Source organism: Rattus norvegicus, chromosome 16 (genome assembly GCF_021556685.1).
Source record: "Rattus norvegicus strain SHRSP/BbbUtx chromosome 16, alternate assembly SHRSP_T2T, whole genome shotgun sequence".
Taxonomy (NCBI): domain Eukaryota; kingdom Metazoa; phylum Chordata; class Mammalia; order Rodentia; family Muridae; genus Rattus; species Rattus norvegicus.
Genome location: NC_141549.1, coordinates 59539202 through 59566931, shown reverse-complemented (window position 1 = coordinate 59566931; position 27730 = coordinate 59539202). Strand labels below are relative to the sequence as shown.

At 42.2% G+C, this 27730-nt stretch overlaps 2 protein-coding genes and 2 long non-coding RNA genes across 6 annotated transcripts in view; 1 reads left to right on the top strand and 3 right to left on the bottom strand.

Moving 5' to 3' along the window:
• LOC148000579 (uncharacterized) overlaps window positions 1–7411 on the bottom strand; it is a 63338-nt gene extending 55927 nt beyond the window's left edge. Inside the window, exons 1-2 of the long non-coding RNA XR_015640392.1 lie at window positions 7291–7411; window positions 5322–5381 (exon numbers count right to left, since the gene is read on the bottom strand). This is a non-coding gene — a long non-coding RNA (uncharacterized LOC148000579). The remainder of the gene's footprint in view (window positions 1–5321; window positions 5382–7290) is intronic.
• The window catches only part of Erich1 (glutamate-rich 1), a gene marked incomplete at its 5' end in the record, with an annotated part of 52793804 nt that overhangs the window by 24097432 nt on the left and 28668642 nt on the right, over window positions 1–27730 (bottom strand).
• Window positions 11391–27730, top strand: part of Slc7a2 (solute carrier family 7 member 2) — a 58263-nt gene continuing 41923 nt past the window's right edge. For 2 of the 4 annotated variants that reach the window (NM_022619.3, NM_001134686.2), the window contains 1 exon segment: window positions 11391–11554. The gene's annotated coding sequence lies outside the window, so the exon portion shown is untranslated. 4 annotated transcript variants of the gene reach the window in all.
• Window positions 24829–27730, bottom strand: part of LOC148000578 (uncharacterized) — a 49074-nt gene continuing 46172 nt past the window's right edge. Inside the window, exon 3 of the long non-coding RNA XR_015640393.1 lies at window positions 24829–27661. This is a non-coding gene — a long non-coding RNA (uncharacterized LOC148000578). The remainder of the gene's footprint in view (window positions 27662–27730) is intronic.

Genomic DNA, 27730 nt, shown 5'->3' with positions numbered 1-27730 from the left:
CTGATGATTTTTTGAATTTCCTCTGAATCTGTAGTTATGTCTCCCTTTTCATTTCTGATTTTGTTAATTTGGACACACTCTCTGTGTCCTCTCGTTAGTCTAGCTAAGGGTTTATCTATCTTGTTGATTTTCTCAAAGAACCAACTTTTGGTTCTGTTGATTCTTTCTATGGTCCTTTTTGTTTCTACTTGGTTGATTTCAGCTCTGACTTTGATTATTTCCTGCCTTCTACTCCTCCTGGGTGTATTTGCTTCTTTTTGTTCTAGAGCTTTTAGGTGTGCTGTCAAGCTACTGATATATGCTCTCTCCTGTTTCTTTCTGCAGGCACTCAGAGCTATGAGTTTTCCTCTTAGCAGATTTCATTGTGTCCCATAAGTTTGGGTATGTTGTACCTTCATTTTCATTAAATTCTAAGAAGTCTTTAATTTCTTTCTTTATTTCTTCCTTGACCAGGTTATCATTGAGTAGAGCATTGTTCAACTTCCATGTATATGTGGGCGTTCTTTCCTTATTGTTATTGAAGACTAGCTTTAGCCCATGATGGTCTGATAGGATGCATGGGATTATTTCTATCTTTCTGTATCTGTGATTGTATGGTCAATTTTGGAGAAAGTACCATGGGGTGGTGAGAAGAATGTATATCCTTTTGTTTTAGGATAGAATCATCGAACAGATTTCTATAGTGGCTGTAAAAGTTTGCATTCCCACCAGCAATGAGTAAGCCTTGTCTGTTTCTCACGTGACCTGTCCACAATTCTTCCACATCAGCTGCCCTTTGTCTTATTCATCCTGGCCATTCTGACTTGGGTAACATGAAATCTCAATGCAGTTTTACTTTCCATTTCCCTGATAGCTAATGATTTTGAGCATTTCTTCAATGATTCTCAGACATTACTGTTTCATCTCTTGAGAACTCTCTGCTTAGTTCTGTTCCTCATTTTTTAATCAGGGTGTTTTCTTGATCTCCATTGTTTTTTAGGTCTTTATATGTTTTCAATACTAACCCTCTAGTAGATGGCTAGTTAGTAAATACCCTTTCCCATTCTGTAACTTGCCAGTGTGCCCCTAATGGTGGTCTCTTATGCTGTACAGAAGGTTTTCAGTTTCATGAAATCCAACTTATTAATTGTTGATCTTAGTGCCTGTGATAATAATTGTCTGTTCAGAAAGTCTTTTCCTATTCCAATGACTTCAAGACTAGTCCCACACTCTCTCTTCTATCCAATCTAAGGTAGCTAGCCTCATGTTAAGATCCTTGGTAGAACTTCCTTGGCTAGCCAATATAGCCAAACCAGTGAGCTCCAGACTCAGCGAGAGACCTTGTCTCAAAAAAATTAGGGAGAGATTGTGAGGAAGGTAGACACCCCCTGGTGACAGTGGGACTCTACCCATGAACTCACATGCACACTCACATGAAAACATACACATGTATGTAAGACAAAAGATCTTACTGCCAAGCTTTCTTGAATATAAAGTAATGTGAAATAGCCCGTCAAACCGAAACTTACCCCAAGCACACACATGTAGGAAATGTTAAAGTATGACTATTGAAGTTGCTTCTACTCGTGCACTTTCTGCTGCCCTGAGTGGCTTTATCTAACACTGAATGAACCCAATGGGTCATATTTTAAAGCAGGATTCTATATGCGCCTCCCAGTCTAAGCACATTGGATCTGGATAAAAGGACCGTGTCAGGTTCAATTTAGTCAAGATTGCCTCTCTAACAATACTTCAAAGATTTTATCCACATAATTCATACAGGAGGATTAGAATATGCACTCAGTTAAAAAGATTGCCTTTCTGATGAGCGAGCACAATCTTGTTGCTAATAAAACCCTTTGTATCATTTCCCACACAATCAAGTAGCGTTTCTCATGGGAAATATGCCTAGGTAATTCTTCAAAATACATACTTAGGTTTATATTTGTTTAAAAATGAATGAAAAAACAGGATCTTTAAAAAGGAGATCTTAGAGTAGCTTTGGAAGCTTCTTAAATTTTATTTACTTTATACTTATTTTATTAACAATCTATTAATTTTAAGTGTATTGTTTGTTATATACTATATCATGTTGTAATAGCATATTTTATTAATTTACTAATATTTCCATTGGCTGCATGATTGTATTAGTAAACTCAAGAACTGAAAGTGAGGTTGCCTTCAGGGCAACTCTGCTTGCATTGAGATGGCTCACTGGCTGACATCTATCCATCTATCTATGTGAGATGCTTTCTCAGTTCTATGATTTATCACATACCAACTCCCTACTATATAATACCTGACTACATTTTGATCTTCATCTATCTGACTTCATGGCCTACTGAAGCTGCAACCTTGACATCAGCTCCATAAGTTTTCTGAGCCCCATACTTAGATGCATTTAATTAAAAAAGAAACTGAGTATGTTTTTCTATATTCTCGGTTATAATCACAAACCTGTAGGTTGATGTTATGACTACAGATGTTATAGTAAGTGTGATGATTAGCGTTTTTTTTTTTTTTTTTTGAGTTCATGTAATCTAGAGTCAACTGGAAAGAGGGCACCTCACTGAGAAAATGCCTCTATCATGTTGGCTTACAGGCAAGTCTGTGGGGGCATTTTCTTGATTAATGACTGATATGGGAATACTCAGCCCACTGTGGGTGGTGCCCGCCCTGGGAAGTAGCGAGCTGTATAGGAATGCAAGCTGAGAAGGCAATGGGAAACAAGCCAATAAACAGAGTTCTCCCACGGTCTCTGCTTCAGTTCCTGCCTTGAGTTCCTGCCCTGACTTCCCTCCAGGACGGACTATAAACTAGAAGGTAGATCAACCCTTTCCTCCTCAAGCTGCTTTTGGCCATGATGTTTTATCAGAGTGACAGAAACCTAACATAGCATGGTCAAGCTTTAAAAGTAAAATGTAATTTCAAGAATTTTCCTCCTGTCTTAATTTTCTTCCGTGTTGCTTCTCCTACTACAGTTTTCTGAAAAGATAAGCCTGCTAGGGCAAGCCTAGGGTCACCGCTACTGTGAGCACTACTCTGAACTTCTTTGGGCCAGTTAACAGTCATAAGCCGCCCTCTGGCAATCACTGCTGACAGACAGAGGTGGACCCATAGATGGAACTTTCTTTAAGAACTTCTTAGACATAGCAATGTGGTTTCAAAGAGTAAGTCCTCTAAAACCCCAGTGGCTTAGTATATCAAGTGTCACTATATCAAAACATCAGAGTTTCAGTAAGTCAAAGAGAAAGTAGATCTATTTAGTAACAACTTTGGGAGATAACAGTTCAAGATTGACCCCATCATGCCAGCCTCTAGCTGAAGAGTCTTCAGTTGGGCTATGACAGGGTAAGGATGTCTTTGGATGCAGACACATGAGAGTGGTGAAAGAGTCTCTCAAGAGTAAATCAAGGAAGCCAAACAGACCTTAGTATGATGCACTCTCAGTATAACCACTCTAGTTCTAACAGAGCAAGCTCATTCCCAGGAGAAAGCACCAATCTGTCTCAACAGCCTCCCCTGCACAACATTCTCCACCAAACTTCTAGCACATTGATCCTTGGAACAACTAATAACACAGTCTTTATTTACTTTATAGTGAACAGTAAGATGATATTATATTATTTACATGTACAACCTGAGAATTACAAATTTTCATTTGTTTTGTTTTGTTTTTTTTTTGAAACAGGGTCTCATGTAGCCCAAGCTGACCTTGAACACACTAAATTGTCAACAATGACCTTGAACTCGTGATCCCCCTGCTTCTCTTTCCCAAGTGCAGAAATTGTAGCTGTATATTCTAGCTGTATATAGCTAGTAACTATGATTCTATTCTCAATTTCTCAATCATTTTTCATATTCCCCATATGAATGAGATCATGTGGTACTTGTATAGAGTTGAGAGATTGTTAGACCTTAAATTGCACTTAAGACTAAGTTTTAGACTAATGGGGATATGAGTTGACCCTCTAACTTGTTGATCATGCTAATGTTTCAGAAAATTTAAGTATCATTCTCTCTTTACCACTGGAAAAATAAGTTCTAGAAAATATACTTGCAAAGGTTTATGCTCAAAACCATATATTTAGTTAAGCTACCAGCACATCAGACTAACATGATTTTTGTTAATATGCAATGGCATCTTTATTTTATGACACCCTTTCCAGTACTGGATTTATGAAAATAGAGTGTACAGCTAAGCACAAGGTTAGGAATGGACTCTATACAAGCTTAGCCAACACCCACCCTCCCTTCCCTCCCTCCCTCCCTCTTTTCTTCTGTCTGTTTCTCTGTCTCCTCCATTTCAGATAAATGTGTCCTCTGGCCTCTGACCATGGGCATGGCCAATACCATTTCTAAATTAGAGCATCTGTGATCATGCAAGAGCAATCCTTACAAGATGAAACCTGCTAACAATTCTTCAGGAAGGAGTCCTTGGGTCATTAGACCCTCACCTGTGATCTTGGCATCTTCCTAGTCCTTCCCACCTGTGGTCCTGATCCTCAGGTGCATGTAATCCTACCCAGAAGCACATGGTCTGGGAGGTGATGCTGGGCCCCCTAAGACATGGACCTAGGAGTTGGAAGCTTAGCTAAGTGGAAATACCACCTGTGTGCCTTTCTGAAGGTCATCCCTGTGCTTGGGTAGGACTTTAATATGATTATTAAATCCCAGGTAGATAATCTGGGATTATCCATGGTCCCACAAGCAACACCTTAACCTTGTCCTTGAAAAAAAACAAAAACAAAAACGATAGACCTATTGGTTCATTAAGAATTGAAATCGGGTTGGGGATTTAGCTCAGTGGTAGAGCGCTTGCCTAGCAAGCACAAGGCCCTGGGTTCGGTCCCCAGCTCTGAAAAAAAAAAAATGATAAAACTTAAGAGTTGAAATCATTTTTTTTTTTTTTGGTCTGTTGTAGGTGTCCTGTTTGGAGTAAACAGACATTTGTCTACAACTTTTCACCAGGAAAAGTCACACAGCAGCACATTTCCTCCCTAAAAGTTTCTGTAAAAAAGCTCACTAGCCACACACAGTGCAGTTTGGTTTGACCACAGAGTCTAGGGATGAGCTACCTCAGAGCCAGCCACTCCAACTCTTCCGTGCAGCAGAGAAAGGTCTCCAGATGGCCTCCCCGTTGTGTCAGCTAGTTTAGACTTAGTACCTAGGAGTTAAGGAGTGGGTGGGCCAGACTAATTATTAAAATATACCCTACCTTTTTGTTTGGGATACAAAACGTAGTGGGGACTGTTTAATGTGCTCAAGAGTATCATTTCTTGCCAATCTAACTATAAAAGTAGCATAGACAGAAACTTAAAAAGACAGACTGAAACATTTACCTGGAGATTCTAGGTCATATCACCCACTCACGGAGTATTTTGAAGCATGTATCCTGTAAGCTAAAGCCAGAGAAATTTGGTCACATTCAACAAGGAGAAGAGTACCCCTCTCCCTTTCATCACTGGACAGCAATTCACTTCTCACTATTTGATCTTAAAAGATTTCTCTAATGAGGGTTCAGAGAAGACCTGGAAGGCGCTAGACAGTACATTTTCCACAGTGGTGGTTGTAGAATAGTTTTGCAACCTGGAATTTGCAGCGCCATCTAAGCGACTGCTGATAAGGGAAATTGGAGCTTTGATGTTTTTCACAGAACGGGTGCATGGGTCTACTATAGTGAGCTATGCAGATACATGATGTAGACAGTAAGGTGTGGGAAGACCCTGGTTCTGCATCTTAAAAGCTCCTGATGCTTGCCTGCCATTTCGCTACTGTGCTTCATTCTTTAAGGATGTGGAAGCATGGTAATTAATGTGGCTTTCCTGTCAGAATTAGGAAGTGAATCTGACTCTGAATTTACCATCTTGGACGCTTCAGGTCATTTTGATGCTGTCCTGTAGTCAGCATGGAACTTGAGGAAAAAGTATGGCTTCAGAGGAGCAAGAGGGGAACAATGGACAAAGAAGCTGGGCAGGCCTCTATAAACAAAGCAGCCCATTGCAGATAGAACTCAGGAGCCTATTTTTGGCTAGAAGCTTACCTCCCTTTTAATCGATTAAGTGTACAACATCCTTCTACCTGTACATGCTCAGTGACACTCTCACACAGAAGATAACTGACTCTAAGATGATCTTTGCAGTTACTTAGAGTAGTACGATATAATAAAATAAAACATAAAATAAGGCCAAAAAAAAGTGAACCAGTGCTGAAATGTCATACTAACTCCATTGCCTTCCTTTAACACAGTTTTGTTTTCTCTGTCATTTTGCCATGGCCTTCAGATTGGCAGGAGGCCTGGCCATCACATTAAAGGAGAGAGGTGACTAGAAATAAAAACCAACCACAGAGTTTGAAACATGGCAGAGTAAGCTAGACCAACCAACTAAGTTTTCCCAGGACTGAGAATCTTTCTAGTGCACAGACTATGGGTGCTCAAAATGAGAATATTCGCAATAAATGGTAAACATAGATATGCGGTTATACAAATAAACACTATGTTCAGTCATCTCGTAGCTTGGGCTCTTGATTGTGATATCATTGTCTAGAAACATACATTTGGGGTACATATTTGAATCCATGGTAAGAAGCAGAGAAAAGATTTGGCTAACAGCATGAATGACTCTCATTTTCCGGTCAGGCTCTGCATGTGGTTAAGTAAGGAAGAAAGTAATGGGACAAAGATGTCATTCTGGAGGTGACTGAGTTCATGGAGGCAAAGGAGATAAGGAGACCCCAGTTCAAACCAAGGCACAGCGCTCACTCTAGGTTATTTTGGTTTGCACATCTTATCCTAAGCCTACTCACTGTTTCTCTATGTCTTTCATCCCCAAATCCCTTTCTCACTGTTGCATAGATGCAGAAAACAAGTGTTAACTATCCTTTAAAGATCTTCTGAAACTCCATTTCTTCAGGAAAAGCATCCCTGATGACTTCCTCTAATTGGCTTTGTTTGTTCTTGTTTTGTCCTCCAAGTTCACAGCTCGTATCATTACCTGATTCTCAAACCTTTATCAGCTCAGTGTGTTTGCGGGGTATTCTGAAGGAGGATTACTGTTTCTTTCAGTTTAAACTTTTTCTTATATATTTCATAGTGCCTAACCCTGAGTAGACTTGTTGATTGTCTAAATTAGTGCCATCCACTCTAAGGTAGATGACACGAGAAAGAGCACAAAGAAGCACATTAAATTAACTCTAGTTACATCTATATATAGCCCAGGATACTCAAAACTTTATTTCAGCAAGTTATCAGTGTGAAAACATTTAAATATTTATTTATTTTATTTCTATGAATACACTGTAGCTACCCACCAGAAGAGGGCATTGGATCCCATTACAGATGGTTGTGAGCCACCATGTGGTTGCTGGGAATTGAACTCAGGACCTCTGGAAGAGTAGTCAGTGCTCTTAATCGCTGAGCCAGCCATCTCTCCTGCCGGAAAATATTATTAATCAATCACCTTGCATGACTTTGATCATACTAAGTGTTTAAAATCCAAAGTGTTTTCTGCACTTTGAAACATTACAATTGCTTCATCTCAGGAAGAATGATTAAGAAGAGGGGTATAGAAAGGTAATTCAAGAAAGGAATGACTTTGGTTTTAAGCGACTAATTTTTTACAAGTTTTGTTGTTGTTGTTCTATCAAAGTCATGATTTGGAGCAAAGGTAAGACATGAGGCAAGGTGGTTTTGGGAAATTAATATCATCAAACACACCTGGGAAATAGGTGAAAGCTAAGATTGTGATGGTGGGTGGATGTAAAACTGATTCAGGAGTGTAATGTTTAAAAGGCCGCAGTTAACAAGCAGAACAAAAAGTTATCGGGCTTGCACGAGATGAACTAAGAGATCGCAGAAACCAAGGGGAGTATAGACATATTTCACAAAGCAGCAGAACAGCAAACGGGAGGAGGAATGATGTGTTTGGGAGCTCAGGAAGGTCTGTTGGGCGTGGCTAGGAGGAGGCCTCCGAGACAATGAGGGTCTCCATCAATGCCGAGGAAGAAAAGAAGACTTATATCGGGTAAGCTCTTTGCTAAAACTTAGCTCCAAATCCCTAAAAGGCCATGGTAAAGGAGGGTATTTTGGATTGAAAAAACTGACTTTTTCCAGCAGATATGGACCAGCATGAATTCTGGCCGAAGGAAACGGAGACCAGCACGAGGTTGGGTGGAGCTCTGGGCAATTCTTGATTAATGGCCAATGTAAAGAAACCCCAGCGAGAAGCCAAGTGACAGAACACAGGGAAATTTGTAGGGAAAACACCATGGGATTCAACACTGTTGCAAAACCATTACTTGGTCGCAGTCAAAAAAAAGGGGGGGGTGGGGCAGAAAAAGGTTAATTTTAAAGATAATTTGTCATAAAGACTTGATTTTTTTTTTTTAACGACTTCACCTCTCCCCATACACAATATTTCACAGTTTATCTTCGGGGATAGTCAAAGTGAACTGGGTCCAACGAAAAGTTTGTTTTAAATTTTTACACATTTTTAAGGCTAATAAAGAGCAACAGTTGTCTGAAAACCCGCTAAGCTGTACTTGGCTAGACCTCTAGGCTAGAACTTGGTCAGGTCTTCTTTTGTCTTGCCCCATGCACTGTTATCCAACATCTAATGAGGGTACGAAATTGTAAGTTTTTAGTTTGTGTTCCTGAACCAGCTTAAAGACAATAAAGCCAGAAACTGGACCTTGTAAAAAAAAAAAAATCAACTCATTCAGCCTTAAAGGGAATCCCTCATTTGTGGAGATGAGATTCCCTTCAGGTTGTAGTTAGCAAGAACAGGGTGTGGGGTTTACTCATTGAGGAAAGTCCCTTAAAATTCCCTGTCATCAAATGTGCCTGAATGTTTGTGAAGTCTAGAAAATGACAACCTGCATTATTCTAAAAATAAATAAATAAAACTAAATCGGATTCTCTCATTCCTAAGGGGGGCAGTTTTACAGGTGTAAGATTTCACTTGTTTTCAATGTTTTTTTCTAAAAACTCTGTTGTTTGCTTGTATCATTGCTCATATTTCATATTAGAATCTAATATTAGATCTGTGGCTCCCATTCTTTCTCCATCCACACATCTTTTGCAAATTAAGAAATAACCAAAGATATAATGCAAACTCAAGGTTAATTAATTTCCTACTATGATGTCGGTTTGTATAGAATATTAAAAATCACTGTGCCGAATCTCCTACCATTGTGCTAAAAATTTGTTGTAAACAATTTGTTTATTTTTTTGTCTCACAGAGAAATAACTCTGGTTAGTGCCATATAGACACAGTATATCCATGCTTCAGGAAATAACAAAATAGCATTGACTCAGTCATTGGTATTCTGACAATACTGGCAGTTTCTAGATAATAAATCACTTCATACCAATTCATTGTACTGCAACATAATCACTGACTAAATATACATTTGAACATCATAATGAACTTAAATAAAAGTATATGGATAAATGATGTCTTAAATTTTAAAGTAGAAACTCCCGTTATTAGATATGGAGGTGACAGACCAGCGACTCAAAGACAGCCTAAAGAATGGTAACATGAACATGGTCGTATTATCCTCCTCTTGGGGTCAAGGTCATGTTTGGCTATGTAATGAGTTCTATCTATTCTAAATTACCTGAGGCCCAACTTTAAAATTAAGAACAGTGCAACAGGCAAGGCAATAATAGAGAGACAATGTCTGCTCGGAAGCTCAGTAAGGGATTACATTCATGGGATGAGAGCCTCTGACACCTTGGTTGTTTGGGTTTTATCTGGTGGGACACCTTTGTAGTGCTGAATGGATAGTCAAAGGCATTATTTTAGTAAGAAATAAGTTCTGCAGTGCCAGCTGAATTGATTGTTTCGTTCCTGGGATCATATGTGTAAGGAAGCCCTGGATACTAAGGGTTTAACTCCTGGAGGTCTGAGTCTTCATATTAAGGAGTGGAATTCTCTATAGTAATGTTGTAAGATCCAGGGCTTGTTAGGGCCAACTTCTCCATTCCTGCTTGAAGGCAAGCAGTGGCCTTGCTCTGATCCCAACCTACCTTGAATCAAAAATCAACCATGTTCCGAAGTTAGAATGACCCAGCATGATCTTCCATTGCAGAACAATTGCCACAAAAGCCTCTATTTTTTTTTTTAAAAAAAAAATTCATCTGAATTTTTTTTAAACCGATCCATCATCGTCTTTATAAAAGCAATGAAACATCTTGAGGCTTCAGAAGTGTGGGACTGAGTTTGAGTGGGCATTTGGTATTAGTGTCCATGTGTATCAATTCACTAGATGCCATTAAGGACAGTTTGCATAGAGAAATCGTGGTAAAATGTAAGAGGTTTATACTGGTGGCCTTAATTGTTTCGTACATTTACTCTTAACAATTCCCGCAGCACAGCTATGCTCTATAGACCTCATTGGACACAGTCTCTGAAGATGCTTATAGAAATTGTGGTCATATACCATTTCTGGAGCAGACTCCTCACTAGTCAGTAAAATTTCTCAGAAAGGTCTACTTTAAAGAGGAACGCTCAGAGGCTCTCACTAAACCTAGGTACTGCGTCACAAGAAAGAGCACTTGGCTAATCTTCCTAGTGGGATTGAGTAAAAAGCCCGTGACCACAAGATAAAGGCAAAAAAGATAGCCCTTCCTACAATACCATACAATAACATTCAATTCTGTGCCCAGGAGTCTATTTCATTTTTGTGTTAGAAAAATAAAGAGTTTCACATTGTGACTTTAATCTTATCAGAGACTCCAAAAGCAAGCAATAGCACAGAACGAGAAAGCTCGATTGTGTAACTTCTGTTTTTGCTGGCTAGGAAATACCAAGTATCCTTTTCTTAAAAACCCACCTCCAAATAACCGTGACTGCCTGCCTGCCTATTCACAAGTCTGAAGTCCTCGAGTTTTGCTTTCACTATGATTTCATTACAGAAAGTGATACTTTTGACAAAGCACATCTATCTAGGCTTCTAGTTTATTATAATCATATACTACTATTTTTATGTTCCCAATTCTCAATGAGAGAGTGAGGGAAAGAGGGAGGGAGAGGAACAAAATCTTGCTTAGAAGAAACCTCAGAAATGCCCTGCCCCCACCCCCCCACACACACACATTGAGATTGGGTTCTGCCAAGAGAGCGTTTTCCCTCTGCCAAGCCCTGCGTCTCGGACCCACGCCCACCCACCTACCCACCCAGCGAGCAAGCTTGTAACCACGTGTGCCTACACCCTGGCCCTGACCCTACAGAGGCGCGGAGCTAGACACCGCCTTCCTGGAATCTCAGCGTGCCTGGAGGGGACGAGCGCTCCAGGAGGGGGTCGCGAGCGCGAGGGAGGGGCGGAACGGCCCTGCCCTCGAGGCCCCGCCCTCGCGGCCCCGCCCTTCGCCCCGCCCCTCCGCTTCTACTCAGAGGGTTGCCCACGTGCCCAGCCCGCCTTCTGCAGCTCGGCGGCGGGAGCTTCTGTCTGCGCGGACCTGGAAGACGGCGGCAGCTCGTCTAGCCTTCGAGAGCTTGGGAACCGCAGAGCGCTGCAGCCGGTCGTCCGCTGGTGCCCGTCTCCGTCGCGCAGCCAGGGCACTGCCCCAGTAAGTTGCGGAGAGTGCGCGAGGGCCCCAGCAGGGAAGCGAGCGGTGGGGCGCGGGCGTCCAGGCCGCGTCCAGCTGTGTGCAGCTGCCCGCAGGCCACGCTTTGAGCGACTGCTGAGCCGAGCGTCGGGGACACTGGGAGCAGGGACTGCAGCTTCGGACCCTCGGCCTACGGCCTGCACCTTGGGCTGCTACCCTCCTCCTCTTGTAGGTCCCCGGTGCGGCTTGGCTGACTCTCACTCGAGGCGTGCAGATCCCGCAACCGCCACGCGGGTCGCGGAACTTGGGGATAGGGCCTGACACTGGGACTCCCTAAGTGTTCCTAGTCACTTTAGTTTTGGGGGACCCTGGGTATCTCTCTCTGGAAGGGTAGCACGCCTCCACACTCTGCAGGAGGGTGGTCCCCCGAAGTCGTCTTTCACTCCCTTGGGGTTCTTGGTTTAAATTTGGAACAAGACTTGGATCACCACGAAGCCTTTTTCCATCCTGCTCTGGATTTGTTATGTCAGGTAAAATGACCCACTTGGGGGTGGGGAGGGTCTGGACTGGTGTTTTAAAGTAAATGGGTGCAGTATTAAGTATAAATTGTTCTGGGCGTGCCTTTTAATCTCATTTCACGAAGTCTTCAGCTTAGCATACCATAAAACCATCATTTCAGATCGTGGATCGACCGCCTTCTGTTGTCCCATATGTGCAGTATGCAGTGTAAGGTAATCCTATAGTTATTTCAAAGAAATGAGCTCTGTAAAAGTCGAGCAGTCATAGATGACACTCACACTAGAAACTGCCTAGATGCCAGAAGGAAGAGAGTTAATCCGATCCAAACTTCAAACTGTGAAAAACTGTCTTCAAAGACACTGAGGTAACGACTCCCTTGGGACTAAAGCATTAGATCCATGTGGAATGGAGTTCTTTGCTAGAATGGAGTTACCAGAATCTAGGGCTTGGGCTGTGTAGTTAAATGTGTCTGTCCTGAAACTTCACTCTTGCCTGAGGCACACTTTTAAAATATGTTTTTCTTTTCTACTCCATATTAATATTTATATTCTCAGCAAAGCGCAACATTTTATTTGTTTCTCTGCCTAGGAGCTGTACAGTTGGAGAGCATTCTATTTCTTATATGCTCCTTGTGCTATTAGATCTTTCTTTTATTCTAATCACACCAAAGTAGAAAAAAGGAATGATATATCCGCTCAAAAGAACATTTTCCAGTTCCTTATGCTAAAAGTTTCTCGCTGGCAGCTGGCCAGGAGTGGATCCGGGAGGCAGCCTTACTTGTATCTGCATTTTCAAGCTGGTTCCTCTGCCCCTGGCTCTCTTTCCCCCATGAGTGAGTGTCATTTACATTAAGGCATTTTAATCTTTCGGGGATATGTCCTGACTCTGAAGATCAGATTAGAGCTTCTTGGTATCTGTAGATTCAGTTTGCTGAACCATGACCTTCACCTTGTCAGCAAAGCTCCTTTTGATTCCGGTCTCCAGTTTTTTCTCACTGGGCTTAAGAGTTAAGAGTCCGGAAAGGGGAATGGCAGTTAGGAGGACAGTCTTGGGAGCTTTGAGCATTTAAAAAGTCTGAGAATCTGTCGAATTTTTCACCCTGAATGTCCATGTCTCTGGTTCACTTGAAGCAGTGTCTGCAGAGTTTTAAAGCTGGTGTTTCTTCACTATAAGCCGTTTGCCTTGGCTGGCCACTTACCTCCTCTCCCTTCTAGATGGCTGTACACCAGCAATTGTCTTCTCCTACCTTCTGGTTCAGGTCAACGGTATTTCTTCTGACTCGTTAAGCCAGGACTCTCCTAATGGGCCATTTCTTCTCCTTTTCCAAAATATTTTCCCTAAATATTTTCATATCTAACCTACTTAATGGATTTATGTTTTGTTACATTTATTTACTCTCTCCCTCCCTCTCTCTCTCTTTTTCCCTCCCTCCTTCTCTCTGTCTCTCTCTGTCTCTGTCTCTATCTCTCTTTCTCTTTATCTCTGTCTCTGCCTCTGTCTTTGTGTCTCTGTCTCTCTCTCTCTGTGTGTGTGTGTGTGTGTGTGTGTGTGTGTGTGTGTGTGTGTGTGTGTGTGTGTGTTCAGAGCCATCTCCTGGTTTATTTTGGTACCAGTCAGTGACCAGCTTTCAGAACAGAATTTTGGAAACTTTGTCATGCTGTCCTTTGCTTCGTTTTTTTGCCAGGCATATTATGGACATGATTTCAAAGAGTCTGGTGTCTTAATAGATGACTCCTCAGATGCCCGATAGTTAGAACAAAAGGGAATTTCTCAGTTGAATGTGTTCCTAAGCTTTTGTGTTTGGCACTGTGGACCAGAGGAATGCTTTGCCACAAGACTAAAAGCTAAGGGAGCTGTGTGTCTTCGCTCTCGTTGTGTTGGCTTAAACAACTTACTTAGCAGAATTAGATCTTTAACTTACTCTGAACCTTTATGAAAGTATTCAGAACTATGTCGATAAAACCTTGAACAACAACAAAAACCAACAAAGTGCTTTCCCTTTGTGGCCTTCCATTTCAGTAAGCTTGTGTCCAGTTCCCTCACCTAGAGTGGCTTTAACTCATGTTCAGTGTGTTTTTATTGTAAAGTATTTGGCAATGGTTCCAACAATTTGGGGAAACGTGTTTTCTCTGTCTTCTAAATGTCTTCATGCCTTCACTGAAAATTGATTGGGTCCTTCCAGTGCACCAGATACTGGGTGACCTAAAACTAATTAATGAAGTTATAGAGTGAGTCTATAATTATTTTTGCATTTAGGAAACCTTTTTGGTGGGTTTTAAGAACAGTTTGTTGTTGTTTACTGTATGAAAGTAAAGCCAAATCTTAACGGATGGTTCGAATGCTGTGTGCACAAAGGGATGACTGCACTGTGACCCATGAAGATGGAGCTACCATTTTATTATCAAAAGCATGTATGCTGGGCATTTTTGTTTCATATATAGCTACAAATTTATGTTCATATGCTCATACACCCTTTGCTTTGCTGGTTCCTGTCTTAGAAGTGGTAGCCATGGCTGTGAAAATGTGAGTGCTACCTTCTCCAACCCAAACACAATGAGAACTCATTCCCTGCAGACAATAGCTAGTCAGGACAGTCCCAAGTTCATCTATTCTTTTTTCCTGTCTTACTCCACAACCTAACTGCTCTGTGCTGATCTCTGGAGGCAGACAGAGTACTATTTTTTACATGCTTATGGACACTTTTAGATGCTAGGTGTCACCTTCTGAAGACTTCCTCTGCCCTTATAACAACGTTCTCACTGGTAAAGAATTAGTATCAGCTTAAAAAAAAAACTATGCATTAATGTGGCTTTTGTTTAAGAGACTGGCTTTGAATGTGTGGGTCGTGTGTCTTCTCCACTCTTATTGTACCCTTCAGTGTGCATCTCTGTCCTTACAGGGAGCTGTGAGTCTCCATTTTACTGGGTGGATGTAGATGCTGTATGTTGTTGGGAACCTTGGGTTTTCTTAACGAAGGACTGTATCCATCTGAGGCTGCAGCTTCAAGCTAGAGGCTGTCATGTGTTCTCTTTCATTCTTGATGTGTAAAGAGCATCTGCCTGTAAGAGAGGAAAGATAAAGGGAGAATCTCTGGGGTGAGCTTAGAAATGAAGAGCCTATCTACACATGGTAGGACAGTAGGAAAATGTGCATGCTGGCTTCTCTCTTCAGATCTGACCCTGATCAGAGAACCAACCAGCAACACCGAGAGAACACCCCCATGACCTTTCCTTCAGGAATTCACTTCACTTAAGAAACACTTGCTAAACAATACGCAACAAAGAAAGATGCTAGCCCATGTTGGTTCTAATTGGTTGTTCCCACAGCTGTGGGGATAATCCTCTTCTTTCCTGAACTCATGCTGGCTTTTAGATTCTAGTTTTTAACCCCACCTTGTCTTCTGGGGCCAAGGGGGTGCCCTTCCTCCCAGTGTCCACCTGGTGGGCACAGCATATGGATTTTGATGTCATGTTACTGGGGGAATACTGAGAATACCATAGTCTAGATGTTCACCTTGTTCTAGTACTTTGCTTGGGGCAGTGGTAGCCGCTCATATTTAACATAATTAGATGGGTCATAGGTTGAAAACAGGCGTTTTCTTCTATAACATCAGGTAATAAACCTTAAAACTCACCTGTTACTTTTACTTTTTGTGGGAAGAAACATGGTGCTGGAATTGCTACCTTTGATCATAATTGCGAGAGGGTTTCTTGCATTGGCTGTGACGGCTGCCGTTGTCACCCTGGCAGAGTGCTGATGACACTAATCACGGGTGGAATTAATGGCTGCTTTATATTGAACCAAAAGGAAAAATCAGAGTGTCTTTCCAATTTTCAGCAGTATTTATTTATTTAATAGTAACTTGGGTCAGATTTTGTGACTGCAGTGCAAGTCCTTTAAAAAGCAAGTAAGAGGGCTGGAGAGATGGCTCAGTGGTTAAGAGCACTGACTGCTCTTCCAGAGGTCCTGAGTTCAAATCCCAGCAACCACATGGTGGCTCACAACCATCTGTAATGAGAGCTGATGCCCTCTTCTGGTGTGCCTGAAAACAGCTACAGTGTACTTATATATAATTAATAAATTTTTAAAAGAAAAATAAAAAGCAAGTAAGAACAAAAACAAACAGCGTAAGTTAAGCAGTGGGATTGAGAACTCATCTAGGTATCACCCAAAATGTCCTCCTTTATCAGAGAATGTGTATCTATCCTCTGGGTTTGTCTTCCCTGTCCATAATTGCTGCTGTCCACTTTATAGAAGGTCTGCATCAAGTTAAGGCAACTTAATATGCTTCTGAAATTAACCTGCCAAATTTACCTCTACACTTGTGCTATTTAATAATGATCTATTCACCCAGATGACTGAGTGTGGTTTCCTAAGTCAGGATTCCCTTAAAAGAGGAGATAAGGCTTGACAACTTTGATCCCAACAATATCCTAAGACATTATGTCTAGAGTTTTCCACAGTCAGAAATTAGTTTATGTATTGCGCATTAATACCCGTTTTGTGTGTGTATTCATGCGCGCACATTGATGTTTAGCTAATTGTCCACAGAATGTTTATAATTTGCCCTAGCTGTTATCCTCATTAAAACAAAACAAAACAAAACAAAACAAAAACAAAAACAAAGCCCAGGGCTGAGCATACCAAACCATCTTCATTCCCAGAACTGGAGAGGCAGAAACAGGCACACCAAGTGAAAAACTCATCCTGATAGTTGGTATCAACTTGGACAACTTGGATTTGAATTCCCCTGAGAAGAGCCTGATTCTGAACCTTCAGGTTGTCCTGTGTAGCAGCGTTGCCTGCTTTGGAGACCCGCTTTCCACTTAAGGAACATTTTTTCAGTGGAAGAAAGAAGAGCTGTGATCACAGCCACTCCTGTGCACAGTAGTGGCATGTGACATGATAGATATTTTGTGTTGTGTTTTTTTCCATCCATCTCATCCAGTTCATGTTTCCATAGAAAAAAATGCACTATATGCAGACTGGCCATCCCTGACCATCCTATGTGAGATTTCTGGACATTCAGGGTCCCTACTTCCATCCAGTAGACAGCTAGAGTTTCTACAAATTGGGATAAGAATCTCATAATACAGAAGCCACTTAGGAGGGATCTAGAGAGATTCTGTTGAGTCTGCATAGGGCTTTTTTGGTCAGGGGTTCTGTTTCTTTGCTGGTTTAAGATGGCCTCCAGTTTCCAAGGTAGCTAAAGCAGTTGGGGACTCACTATGAGATCCTCTGGTGGAAAGATAAGGTTTTTCCATCCCCTGTGATTGATGTCATCATCAAAGCAGACAACTATACAGAGTAGCCTGAGTCTTTGGTAACAGACTTTTCCCAGGGGAAATCATATTCAACTTGATACAAGCTATCAGGAAAAGATTTCACAGTAGCCTAAGGATAACTGGCCTCTTTGTGCCATGCTGAAAATGTTATTGTGCCCTGAATCTCCAACGGCGTAGTCTTTTTGCCAGATTCTCAGATTCACAGATTTCAGCCTGTGCCTATGGACCAAGGAGTGAATTTGTCTCAGTTTTGTCAAAAGTTCATCTCATTTGAGGATTTATAATCACATCCATAATCAGGTCAGACAAGAATGAGTGAGAATAGTACGTAACATTGGGACATCTTTATAATGACATTGAGATCCTTCCTCTTAGTTTGCTGCACATCAAAAGTAGAAATCACTGGAAGCTCCCAAACTTAAACTTGAATCAGAGCCTAACTAAATGCTACCAGCAGGAAAGGAGTACATAACTCCACGGCTTCCCCTTTGTCTAAGGAGCAAATGACTAGTTTGTAGCAGTTACTTGTTACATTTATTTAGTAATGTGCTGAACCAGAGGCAGTGAACCCCAGAGAGATATTTACAGTGAGTTTCTCTGCTGAAGTCCATCTTTTACAGAGTTTGTGTGGTTGGGATTTGTAATATTTGGTTAAGGGGGTGGAGGAGAGGAAGAAAAGGCCATTTGATGTACTGCAATTGTGGCCCAGTGTTCACGTAGGGGGGAAGGAGTCTTGTATGTGTACTATGCATGGAGAAAAGAGCACAGAGTGCATTTGCATGCCGTTGAGGAACAGTGGTGGGTGCAGATACAATTCGTAGTACTCTCTGTGTAAACACATCCTGAGCTGCTGCCTGGTTAAACTCCTGAAACTGAATGTTTCACTTCCAAAGCAATCATATGTTCAGAGGATTCATGCGAGGGTAAGGCTTGGCTACCTGGGGATTCCGTTTTTTTGTGTTTTTGTTTGTTTGTTTGTTTGTTTGTTTGTTTGTTCGTTTTGTCATATTAAACAAAATAAGGTGAGACACAATACTGGTATCTGTTTTTGTTTGGTTTGTTTGTTTGTTTTTTCTCCAAACTCCCCAGTACCTTTAAAACTCTTGTGAGAAATGTCTGAAGCATCCCGTGGTTCATTTCTTCAGTCCTTCCCCATGGACAGGTGCTGAGTTCCTGGTACGTCTGTCTCAAACACAGCACTAGACAAGTCTCAAAGGGAACTTGTAAACACCTAAGAATGACATTTTTGAATGCCCTAACAGTTCCAAAATCAAGGGTTCAGGAAATAGAACATTGAAATATGAGACACTGGATCCAGAGCAGAATGTAAGAATTTAGACGTGGAAGAAAGTCCTGATTTGTTTCAGTGAAAGAAACGCTACATTGCTAGAATACACACTACAGGTAGAATTTTCCAAGTGGACACCAAATTACAATACCCACTTAAAATTTTTAGATTTTAAAATTTCTCAGATGTTTCCTAACGTGTTTGCATATTTTAACAGAGTAGCATTTTGAGGGTGTGAACAGTTTTAATAAACGGCATACTTTACAGGGAAATGAAAAAAATACAGGCTCGATCTAGAAGAAAAAAAAACATTTTAGTATGTATTCTAAGGCATTGAAGAGTTAAACCTCCACAAATGGCACTTTTGAACAAGTAAGTGCTTTCTGTGTTAGCTCAGAATAAAAGGAAAAACCGTGTGGGTTTTTGCGTTTTTTGGACTGTCCTAGGTGACAGCTGGTTTGCACTTAGTTTAGTGACCCAAACAGAGAAAAGAGCAGAGTCTGCATAAAATTCTGTTGATTGTGCATGCCGGCCTCACTGAAATGGATCCTGTGAACCTTCCGCATAATGAGCAGTGCATTTGCCTTGTTTGGACCTCATTCTTCCTGCTGCAGATTGCGAGAGAGATATGGAGAGCAAACAGCCCAGTACTATCACCTCAAAACTATCCTGGCGAATTATCTAGACTGCTCTTCTCTGTTTCTGTCTCGAGATGTTGTACCTGCCGTCTCTACTGCAAAAAGTGGTAGATTATCTCACGGAACTACCAGAAATGGTACTAAATTACTTTTTGCAGGGACTTAAACTGTTTAGGCTGGACGTGATGGTAAATACAAGATGGGTGCCTGTAAAATCTCGGTGCTTGGGATGTGGAGACAGGAGAGTCAGGAGAACAAGGCAGCCCCGGCTGTAGGAGACCTACAGCCTCAATCCCCCCATTTCTTAACACAACTTAAAAGGACTTTGTCTCTTTGCCTCGCTGCATGACCAGACCAGCCTTTCACAGTGTTTAGCTTTCATGGTATCCAGTGTTGAAAGCTGCAGAGGGTGGAGGTGCATGAGGGTGAAATGAGAAATATTCCAGAGTGCAGGCTATGGTGGCATTGAGGAGGCCGAGGCAGGAGGATTTAAACCCAAGGCAAGCCTAGGCCACACAGTAAGCCTCTGACTCTCCAAAACAAAACGGATGTTCTGGAAGTGGAGTCGCGCTCCTAGAAGGGAGTGTGAGTGCCAACTGTCATCTTCGGTAATAAGAGTAATACAAATTTTTAATCTTCTATTTTAAGAATAGAACTTTAGTTCATCATGTATGTTGTATGTTAGGTCCAGAGTGTCAGAAGAATTAAATGAACTCTAATTACATTAGTCTCATTAGTTTGCCTGAATCAGAATTTAGGCTCTTTCAAGGGTTGATACAAAAAGTCTTTATTTCAGAGAAAAGTAAAGGAGGAAAAACAGAATGTGAAAATTGTATTCATTTCTGGCTATGTCTTCGATAAAATGGTGTATGTAGAATGATATTTTAAGAAGTTTTGTTTACAAAAACTAGACTGTGATTTGCACATCTTTGAAGATGAAACATTTGACATTGCTTGGTAGCGTTAGTGAATTGCTGACTCGGAAGCATACCTATTCCATTGCAGAATCGTGCCTGACCATTCTTCTTAGGTATATGTACTCTGTAAACACGAACCGGCCATCATATGTGTGTGCAGATGTATCTGGGAAAGTAAGTCATATTTCTAAGCTGCTACTATAAATGGTAACATTTTTATATTTAGAGATAACGGATGATTGGGGCTAGTTGTATCTTTGGGGCAAGGTCAATATTTTCTCCTCGATGTTTTAATGCTCACCACTGCCTGGGGGACAGGGGTAGTTAGAACTTCTGCAGGGCGACTGGGTTCCTTCTCTGAGGGGCAAGTGGGTCGTCCCTGTTCACTCTTCCTCAGGATTCCCCTTCTCTGCAGTTCTTCTGACCACTCTGTGCCTGAGGCCACTCTTGCATTAGAGATCCCCGAGTAGAGGTGGGCAGTTTATGATCTGTGGAGTGCTGACGCCAGACCCCATGTGGTTCTCTTCCTCCTCCCTTCCTCTCCCAAAATTAAATGAGTAGCCTAGAGAAACCCAAGCCTAATACTCACCAGCTTCTGAACTGTCAATATTAGCTCTTCTGTGCACCCTCTCTTGGGTGTCCCCCTGTGTAATACTCTGTTGTCCTTGGCCTGAAGACTGTATTTTCTATGACCACAGAGGTGTGGCACAGGCTTTAGGGGTCTTGATTCTGAGTTCACCAGAATAGCATAAGACTGACATACTTATCCTTCCTCCCTCTGTTTTCTCTCTACTGTTTTTCCCTCAGTCCTGACTGTACATACTAATTCTGAAGAAGTTGAATGTGGGAAGAGGGAAAAGTTTTTATCCCATCAGTTTATGCCGTCACATTAAGTGTATGAGACACATCTCCACAGTTACTCAGAAAAGGGTTTGTGGTGGATTTTCCTGGCCCTCTCTTGGCTATCAGTTTGGGTGGTTGCATCTGTAAGTAAAGAATTGACTTAGAGCAGGGGTTCTCAACCTGTGGGTCGTGATCCCCTCTGTGGTCATCTGTCAGATATCTGGCATACCATATATTTAAATTTTGATTCATAATAGTGGCAAGATTCTAGCTATGAAGTAGCAACAAAAAATAATTTTGTGGTTGGGAGTCATCAGAACATGAGGTATACTGTATTAAAGGGTCTTAGGGTTAGAAAGACTGAGAACAACTGTCTTAGACTAACAGTTACCATATACTGAAGTTTTTCTCCATGTTTATTTACAGAACAGGAAAAGTTCACTGACTTACCTTTGTGTTTTGTCTACTCTGTCTCTGAAGTATTATTCGCTTGCATCCACTAGCAGGTCCTACTTTTGGCCAGGGTTTTCAAGAACAGCAGATGCTTCATGAAGACCTACTGACCCAAAGCATCAGACTTTCCCATTGCACAGGTTGGGAGTTGGGGGCATGGGTGGGGGAGGGGCCAGGAGGCGCTCGTTTCCAGTTTAGACCCTCAAAAGCTCAGATCTAGAGTGAGAACTCATACTGGTCTCTAAAGGCTGTGTTCTTTCTGCAAGCTCCCTCATGGAAGCTGTGACGTGTGAACCTGTTATCTCCACAAAATAATCTACTGCCCTTGGAGCAAATGACCGCATTTCAGAATCTTTGGCTTGCTGGCTGAAAGGTGGATTTTAAAAGTGTGTGTGTGTGTGTGTGTGTGTGTGTGTGTGTGTGTTTATACCTGGCTTTTAATTTTGTGATACCACAGTTTTATGCACATAACATAAACTCTGCTGTCTAAAGCTCCTGAGTATCCATTTCAATACCATTAAGTACGTTCACATTGCTGCTCAGCAGTTTGCCAGTGCTTTTGAGTCCCGAAACACTGAACTATACCCATAAGCAATCACTGCCCTCAAGGGTCTGGCAACATCCATCCTAATTTCTGTGTCTAGGAGTATGTCAGAAGAACGTTGTTTGTCCTTCTGTGACTGGGTTGTTTTATTCAGCATGGTATCCTAAAGTGTCATTCATGTCTTACTGTGTCAGAACTTGTTTCCTTTCTGTGTGGCGATGTGTGTGGGTGCATCTCTCAAGCTTGTGCATGTTCAGGTGGATGCCAGAGGTCAATCTTTGCTGTCATTCCTTGGGCCATCCATTTTATTTTTGCGAATCTCTGACTGGCTTGAAGCTAACTGTGAAGGTGAAGTTAGGAAGCCCTGAAGATCCACTTGTTTCTGCCTCCCCAGGGTTCCCGGAGGAGGGGGTTCAAGCTCAGGTCCTCAAGCTCTCAAGGTAGCATTGAATCCACTGAACTCCCAGAATCTGCTTCCTTTTCATAGCTGAGTATTACTGTTTCATGATATTAATAGCCCACGTTTTATTCATCCTTTTAGACAGCCATTCACATTAGGGGTTCTTCCACTCTCCGCCTGTTCTGAGCAATGCCACTCTGAGCACGGACAAGTAGCTGTCTCCTGGAGACCCTGTATGCCTAGAAATAAAACTGCTGCACCCGGCAGAGATTCTGTTTTTAATTTTTTAGTTCCTGGCTCGGGTGGCACCACTTCCCACTCTCACCAACAGCTTGCAAGCTGTCTGGCTCTCGCTCTCATCCTAACTTTTGGAAGGGAGTTTGTAGTTACAAAGTTACCCAAATGCCTGAAAAAAAAACAAAGCAAGCCTTTCACATTTATTCATAAACACAGACTTAATATCTTGCTGGTATGTTTCCAAAGTTTAAAAGACTTATCCTCAGGATATCTTGTCTGAGTTATAGTGAACATCATGGGATGGGAACTCCTAGGATTGCTTCAACGTGCAAGTAGCAGGTAAATGTGGATTACTCAGCAATGTTCGTTTCCCTCCACGTGTCCATGCGTTCATCCCTTGTAGGAGTGCTTGGCAGCAGAAACACGTCTGTGCGTCTGTGGTGCTTGCTTCCTTTATCTCAGAGTCTACTACTAATCTGGCCCCAATTCTTTGGGTCCAGAAAGGAATATAAGTGAATGAAACCATAATGCAAAATAGTATGGAGTTCGTGGAACTAAGGTGAATCAGAGACCAATCAACTTAGAAAATTTCTCTGTGTCCCAGGCATGCATATTGCAAACTGGGAGCGGTGGCCGATAAACAATTTCGAAGGACTCACTGGGCTTAGCAAATCGAGAGCTTGAGGCAGGAGGATTGAGTTCAGGGTCAGCCTGGGCAACTTAGTGAAATCCTGTCTCAAGATAAAATGATCGAGTCGGGTAAGTAAGGTGCCTTCCTGGCGTGCACGAAGACCCGGGGCAGGTCCCCAGTGCTTCATAAACCAGAGCGAGAGCCTGAAGCAAGTGGGTCACACATTCCACAGGACCCTGGGATACCTAGCAAGACTGTCTTGAAAGAAAATAAAGACCAAGCCAAAAAGCAAGAGTGTGTTCAGATGGCCCGGATGCTACATGGGCTGGACCAAGTGAGTAAACGGTGGAGAACTCTTCTCTAGCCTTTGGATAAACGTTTTTCTGTCCTGGGGGTGGGCACCCTGGCAGAAGCCTGCTCTTCTGAATTGCATGCAGCACTGACATGGAGGGGAAAGGGGAGGAGATGGGAAGTCTCGGGTAAACAGTTAACGCTGGATGGGTGGTTGCGTCAGTTGAACCTTTAAACTTAAGAAAGGTTTACCAAATCAATATTTACTTGATCTAAGTGTTATGCGCTGGTGTAATGACCCTTGACCCCTTTCCAGAGTCATCAGTAATGAGAGCATGGCTGTTGGTTTGTTTTTGGTTTGTTTGTTTGTTTGTTTTAATTCTCTAATCCCCATGGTCTTAATGAATGCAAGACTGGGGATGGTGAATGGGTATGTGCAATACGTACTTTAGAATAGAACACTTGCTAGGCAACCCGACTGTCAGTTTACCTGTGTTCAGAGGGGACCAGGGGCTGAGCATGGATTTATTCAGCCACAAAAAGAACTATCATTAAGAGTCCAGCAGCAGGTGTAACTGATACCTGCCAGGATCACCTATCCTGCAGCCACACCATGTCCCTTCTTGTTGTTACCGAACTCTTGCATTCTTTCATTGATCTTTAAGTAAGGACGTGGTCTTCAGACCCAGCCCTCCCTCCTATCTTGGTAACTCTGTATTGGAATGCTTCATCAGGATATAAGAAGATGGGGCCGAGGTTGGGATTTAGCTCAGTGGTAGAGCGCTTGCCTAGCAAGTGCAGGGCCCTAGGTTCAGTCCCCAGCTCTGTAAAAAAGAAAAAAAAAAAAAAAAGAAAAAAAAGACAGTGAAGAAGATGGGGCCAGAGCAAGATATCCGTTCAGGAAAATTTTGAGTTCCTGCTACATGCCAACACCCAAAGTCCCTACCTTTGTGCAGCTTACATTCTAAGGGTCTTTATACTATGCATCATCAGGCCCTGCCACACTGCCTTGTACTCCAGGGATGGACCTGACTAGAGCAGCAAGGGAATGGAGTAAAGATAGGCTCATGTAGACGCTGTCAGAAATGGCTGAGACCGAGTGGATTGGGCTCTCCACTGGAGATACCACAGCACCCTGGGAGCTCTGTGTGTTCATTAGGTAGGGTTGAAAAGGGAGGCAGTGTTATTGCATACAGCTCAAGGTGAGATTCTACATATAGATAAACAAGGAGGCAGGGTTTGTGGTGTACAGTGGGATCGAGGAGACTTGGTTTACTTGACTTCTGTAAGAACAGTTTCTGCAGGGAAACAGACTTCAGGTGGCAAACCTCACATGGGAGAAAGCTATGGTAGATCTTTTCAGCACACACTGCCGACACTCTCACCTTGTCCCCAGAGGAAGACTTGGCCAACCTTTGAGCCTGAAGCTAATGGAATCGGTAACATGTCTGTGCCCACGTCCACAGCACATACTACGGACTTTGCCCACTCAGAGCTTCCTTTGATCTGCACACCCCACAACAGCTGTTAAGAAGTAGCGATGATAATTCTATGTGAAAACGTCAAATAATGATTGATCCCCATCTCTTCAAACACATGCCTTCTGTGGAATAAGAAAACTATGTTAACTTTAACTGAATTTACACTGATTTACTTTCAGGAACAGAATAAAGCCCCAAAAAACCTTTGGACAATAGAAAGGGGGCATTCTTGATATTATCAGAGGTCAACTGAAATAAAAATCAAAACAGAGTAAAAATGTAAAAGATAAACCTTGAAGGGTCAAGACACTTTGTTCTCAAACAGTTTTGAATTCAGAAATATGTGAAGACTTCAGAATATTAGATATTTGAGAAGCCAAAAAAAGTTAGACTAAGATTGTGACAGAGAAATTGTAAACTCTGCCCAGCATTTTAGAAAGTACAAGGCGATTGCACAAAAATCTGCATCTTTTTGTTGCAAATAGCATTATTTTAAATCACTGAGGGATTTTACAGCCACAAGAAATAGGTTTTCAATATGCAGTAGCATTCTTGACGTGACAGTTAACTAGATAATTTGCCTTCATCTTTAAAGATTGATTTTTTTTTATAATGCTTTCCTGACAAAACGCTGCATTCTCCTTCTTTACCCAGTAGTGGCTTTGAGTATTTTAACATTGAAAGGTTAGAATCTCATGCAGATGAAATTTTAAAATTCCAACGCTTTTCAGATATATTTTTGGTAACATCTTGATGACCTCCAAATGTCCTGTCATCGGCTAAGTGTTAGGTGGGTTGCCAAGAGGCTGAGAAAAGGAAGAATTCAGCATTTTCCCATTGCTACTAGGCTATTTGGAGCAGAGCAAACAGTAGAGGCTTGCCAGCCCTATAGACCTCGAGTACAAATGTCAATGGTTTTGAGTACTTTTGTTTAATAGTGCTGAGTTTGAGTTTCATCCTCTGAAGACATGCTGAGGGTTCAGTGACGTACACATGTCAGGAGCCTTAATGGGTGAGAACAGTGCTGAAGAGCCTCTGCTATTTCCAGAGGGATATCCCAGACTGAGGTAAGACAGCCTTCCTTAAAAGCGGAGTCCTTTTTCAATTACGCTTTTCTCCCCATATGAGTCTGAGACATTTGTTCCCTCTATTTTCCTTTTCCTTCATTCCCCTGCCTCATCCCCATGGATCAGAACTAAAGAAAACACTATGCCCAGCAGCCCTGTGGACTGGAGTTTCTCTGCTGCTACTATACTCAGCTGGATGATGTAACCATTAGCTAACATTGGCCCCTCACCAAGCCATGGCGACAAGTTTCTTTCCTGAAGGCCTGCTCCGGGTAGTGTTTCATCTCAGTTTAGAAGGCGTACTTCATAACAGGACTATTTATTCGTAGAGAACTGCCTGTGCCTTGCTTTCTGGGCTGTGGACATTAACACTTTGGTCATTCTGAACACTCACTGTTTGCCAGTTATGGGGAAACTGAGCTCTGAAAGAAATATAGACTTCAAGCTTATCTTTTCAGATAGCGCATCCCAAAACTTCACCCCCTGCAGCAAAATACAAGGGCAGCAAAAGGGGGAAAAGAAGAGGTTAATTCACTGTTGACCCCCCTGCATTCTTTCTAAAATGCTAATGCACATCGAGTGTATATTACAGCCTATAATAGATAGTCAGACAGAATTGGTTCTGTGTCCTAACTTGGTATGCCCAGGATCTTTGTCTGTTCAAGGTGCCATAGGAAATAACTGTAGATTGAGGGCTCAAACCATGGGCATTAAGTTGGTATCATTCTGGAGGCTGAATGATCTGGGAGGAACTCAGTCGGGGCTCACTTACAGATGGTTCCTTTGCTCTGTCTTGACATGGTGGAGGAAGAGTTGCCAGCTCCAGGGTGTATTAAAGACATGCTTTCATCATGGGGGCTGGGAGAAATCTGCCCATATGATCTCACGGAACCCTCATTCCCTCCCACAGTGTCTCCCCCCAAAAGCTATCACAGAGTTAACACGTTCAGGGAAGTGCAGGGAGACACAGTCCATCCACCGAGCTGGTGCTTCCTGGTTTTGTCGTCTACAGACCAGAGACGATAACAGCAGTGAGTAGTAGTTGTGTCGTCCTTCGGGGTCCCAAGTTCAGTGCTCCTCGATGAAGGTCGCTCACATATTGATATGTCTTTGTAAACCTGTCTTGCTCCAGGAATTTACTATAACTATAAAGTTATAGAGTGATGGTTAAATTCTTTGCAGCCTTATCAAAGTCTGTCTTCTGTAGTCCTGCTTCATCCTCTGCCTGTCCGGGTCAGCCTTCATCCTGGATGTGGGATTGCTGACAGACTCCCTTTTTGTCTTTGCTGCTCCATCTGACCTCAGCCATTCACTTCAAGATACGAGTTTTTAGAAATGGGGGTGGGGGAGTTTCTTTAGGTCTTCTGAGCTGGGACAGGTGAGTTCTTAGACCAGACACACACTCTCTTCTTACCCAGATGGTTCTGTTGGTCTCTACAGTCTCCTCCCCATAACGCCTTTGAGAACGACTGAAGAACAGCACTCTGTGGACCCTGGTTCGTTTTAAATAAGTCTCTGTGTGGTCATTCGGAAACTGGGGTGGGCATAGAAAAGTCTAAATGGTTACAGGCGTGGGATGAAATATTTGTCACCCAACCATGAA